A 4,365-nucleotide genomic window follows, 5' to 3' on the forward strand; every position below is an offset into this window, starting at 1 on the left:
AGCACAACACCTTTACTGTGGTCTGTGTTGTGATTTGTACTAAAGTCTCGGGGCGACTTTGACATGTGTGACGAGCGACATGTAAACTGTTTGACAAGAAAAAGCCAAATATATTCTCCAACTCATCTCTTCCATGGCAATAACTACTGGTGTTATGTAATAGTTACCCCACATGGCGTCTTGGCGAGCCATTTGAAAGGTTCCACCAGTGCTAATCATCCTTGACATTTTTAGGGAGAGCTGCAGAACAAATGTCGACATATTTGAAAAGGCAAATGGCACCAGCACTGAGGCCCTGCTCTTGTAGCTGCAGCTCATCTAGAACGACCACAGTGTCAGATTGACAGAAGGCTGCCTCCCACACCGAGTCATTTTCTCCCACCTGGCAATGGGTAGAATGGTCAGATAAGGGAGATGTAGAAAAACTCAATGAAGGCCATCTTTAAAGAAAAGTTAAGATCTGTTCTCAACCTTATGTGAACCCTCAGTTCCTCAGCGTCGAATCAAATACATCCCCAAGGACACAGCTTGAGCAGGAAATAAGCCAGACTGACAAGTGTGCCTGCTGTGTGTCGGAGAGATGGTCATGTAAATGTTCTATATGTCTTTGAACTGGCTTTGTGATAACACACTCGCCGAGTCACTCATCCTATTTTATGATGCAACTGCAGTGCCAGTGCTCTGTTAGGGGCTCTAATGTAGATGCATGGCAACTGTAAAGCTCCTAAAATGAGTCTTAGTCTTTTATGAGTCAGCAGGCTCAGTTGAGGATTAGTTCAGCACTTGTGTGGAATGGCTCTGTGTCACCATGTCCGTCAACATCCAGCAGCATTCACTTTACCAGATGCTGCCACATGTTATTCATGCCCACATTTGTACAAACTCAATGGGAGTTCAATGTCTTCATTCAAGATATAATTGCCAAAATATAGCACAAAAAACATTCATAAAGCCAAGCACCTGAGCACCTTTTTAAAGAGGCACTTGAGCAGGTGAGTCATGTACTGACATAAAGTAAAGTTCGGTGATTTGACAATTTGAAAAAAGATAAAATAAAAATACAAGCAGATGAGGCTGAAATATCCTGACTTTAATTATTGGTCAAGCTAAACTTCTGCATATTTTGCAATCATGCAGCTCAAGAGCATATTGTTTCTGACTTCCGATTTTGATGCTCCTTCCTCGGCCGCGTTTCCTCGAGCTACGCCCTGCACATGAAAAAAAACCCGACTCTGGCGTTAAATTGGCGGAGAGCCCCTTTAACATCGGTTATCTGCAGCCGCTTTGGAATGGAGAGAGAAAGAGGAACCCCACATGACTTAGCTTCCAGTTTTCAACAGCAATTAGGTCAGTTCTTCATCTGACCGCTTTAGTCCGAGACAAAGTTATCAGGTTCTTGAATCATTCATTGTTAGACATTTCCAATATTTGGTCCCATCATCATCTGGCTTCATTTAAAACAATCATCAATTGACGATAGGTTGAGTCGTGATCTTAACGCTTCACTCAACCCTCTTCCTGTTTGTGCTGAGTAAACATGGGGAGCTTTGAGGTCTTGGATCCAGAAGAGACAGTTGGACTTTTTACAAGCCGGCCCTGTCTGGGTCTGTCATCGTCGCAAAGTGGTCCCGGAGACAACTGCTGGAGCGGGAACTACCACAGAAGCCGATTTGAGTACTTTGATAGCAGTTTATAGTTCTGTCCGTCTTGGAGAGCTTTTGGTCACCTTAATTGCGTGACAGCTGTGCAAGATGCAACCGTGAAACTTTACAGGCGTGTAGATTAGACTATGAAATCATGGGAGTGGTCCGAGCAAGGGCGCTTGAAGAAGGGAAAGGTAGGAATTGGGGAGAGGACCCCCCCCCTTCTGTTTTGTTGCTATAAAAATGTTCTTTAGTTTGAGGACATTGAAAGCAGAAAGGATTTCTGGTTTGTAGAAATGATAACATCTGTTTGAGGCCAAAGCAGAGGCATAACTTCCTTCTGATTTCCTAGTTTTAATCCCATTTCCCATACCACAATAAATCTTTAAGAAGATTACATCATGATGATGAATTTATATATATATATATATATTTATATATGTGTGTATATATATATATATATATATGTTATATATACAGTATTTTAAATGTTATATATATATTTAAAATGATATACTGTATATATACATTTAAATATATGTAAGTATAAATAATATACTGTATATATAATATATATATGTATACAGTATGTATACATATATATATACATATATATATACAGTATATATATATATACTGTATATCGTTATTTAAACATGATTTGTTTATCGAAATGATGTTGACTGGATGTTGACCGGATCCCTTTGTGAGCCTCGGTTACGTTTCGAGCTTCAGTCATCATGAATCATGTCACGTGACGGTCATTTGAAACACGCCTTTGACACAATGTATCGAGCACTCCACTTCAGAGAGGTGAAACGAGTGTCGCCGCCTTGGCTCGCCCCATCGGCTCGCCCCATCGGCTGTGTGTGTGGGGCTCTGCTCACTGGTTTTATGGTTGGGTTGGACTGGTGTCTGCAGCTGCCAAGAGCTGCACACCAGCAAATCTTCCTGCAATTCCAAAGCTCAGACATTTATACACAAGAGGGAACACACCATGAGATCTGTGTGGTCCCCAAAAGTCTACTTTGCTCATATCACAGCACATTATTATTAAGTAATCTCATTGCAATAATGTATGTTACTTAACCATCATTTGCCGAATGAGGTAACATAACGGTGATTGATGAAACCCCCTGCATTTGCATCGTGGCAACATTCCTTGGAAAATGTACTCGTGACCTCAAATTAGCACTCATCGCTAAAGTTTAGTTGTGTTGAGTTTATTTCCATCAGCAAAATATACAACCATCAGTAATAAACAAAAGAAGAAAGGGGCTGACCGAAAGAGTCAAGGCCGAAGCTATCTAGCTTATGAGTGTCCTAACCTACTGAGATTGTCATCAAGATCCAAACACAACAGGCTGTATCTTGGTGGGAAATCTGAAGATTGGATGCACCAGATATCTTGAATATTCATTCCTGCTTTCATGGTGCATACGTTACATCCACAAGAGATGGAAGAAAGAGCTCCGTGTGATATTGTCACAGTGTAGAAACGATATCCAATGCAGGATTTCTTAAATGTGTATACATACCTAAGCTGTTTAAGTACTTCGCCAGGTGTACAGATGGGTGTGGTCCAAGCAAGGCTGTCGGAAGTAGTGGGGGATGGGCCATTGTTACACCCCTGGCCCGATTGGGTGTTGCGGATGTTGTGATCCCATCACAAGATGGTCTCTAGTTCATGATTGAGCTCTCCTCTCCCTGGTATTCCTGAAATGATCTGTTCAACAATATAATGGTGACAAAATGTGAAACATGATGAAGCATTGTTTTTCTAAAGATTTTCTCTTGAGAAGCTACAATGGTCGTTTGGGTCCCGCGTGGCATGCGAGGTAATGTTTTCCTGCTCGGCCTCATGGTGGCGCTGTTGTCTCACTGTTACGATGCAGGGCGATGGAGACATGTCCATTGGCTTCCTGTCACAGGGTTGATGGCGCAGCAGCGGGGGGCTCCAGGCTCAGTGCCTGTACAGCAGCTCTGGGCGTGAAGACGCAGGCTACCCGAGCCCTCTGATGAGGAGGAATGCATTCCCGTGTCACACATGAATAATTTAAAAGTAGAGCTGGAGTGCGAGAGTAACGAAAACATAACTTGGATGACATGAGCCCTGAATGTGATGAACGTCAGGAAGTACAGTGTCCAAGTAGTCCCAGGAGATGTTGCCGTTGATGAGGAAACCCCATTGTATCTCTCAACTGGCTCGCTGTCAAATATTCAAATAGTTTTCCTCTCCCAAATGTCCAACTTGGAAACCCGGAGGATCTAGCTGGAAGAAAGAGAAAGAGGTGATACAGCATAGGCTACAATGATCCAAAAGCTGATGGATGCTCGAGATTTCTTTTTTACCAGACACAGAAGTTGAACTGATGAACTCTCCCAAAGAATCAGTGTAGGTGGGCATCTGCGCATCCCGAACACTGCGTGCGCATGCAGTTAAGCTGCAATTACAAACTCGTGTCTTCATTTGCTCATGTCGTGCCAAATAATCAGATTCATAAATTGTTACCTCTGACAAATGGATCACTCAACGCCGTGCTTATATTTCAGTGGTGGAAAGTTCCGGCGTTTGCCAGATCGGCTGCAAAAGCTCTCTGTGGAATTCAGTGTTCATCGAAACCAATTTGATCACCTCTGACTCCGTGGATCTCCGCTTAGGAGGAGTTTGTGATTCCTGTGTCTCCCGCAGGACTTCTACCAGAACGCTGCGCGTGAGAGT

At 42.9% G+C, this 4,365-nt stretch overlaps 1 long non-coding RNA gene across 2 annotated transcripts; it reads right to left on the reverse strand.

The window, feature by feature from the left end:
• Positions 1-2,845: 2,845 nt before the first annotated feature.
• On the reverse strand, positions 2,846-4,229 carry LOC130192059 (uncharacterized). 2 transcript variants are annotated; one of them, XR_008831321.1, is made up of 2 exons: positions 3,996-4,229; positions 2,846-3,911 (listed from the first exon to the last, which is right to left on the reverse strand). It is a non-coding gene; the product is annotated as an uncharacterized LOC130192059 (long non-coding RNA). The 2 variants fall into 2 exon arrangements; XR_008831320.1 differs by having other exon boundaries at positions 2,846-3,915; positions 3,996-4,087.
• Positions 4,230-4,365: the final 136 nt, after the last annotated feature.

This window comes from Pseudoliparis swirei, chromosome 3 (assembly GCF_029220125.1).
Source record: "Pseudoliparis swirei isolate HS2019 ecotype Mariana Trench chromosome 3, NWPU_hadal_v1, whole genome shotgun sequence".
Lineage (NCBI taxonomy): Eukaryota > Metazoa > Chordata > Actinopteri > Perciformes > Liparidae > Pseudoliparis > Pseudoliparis swirei.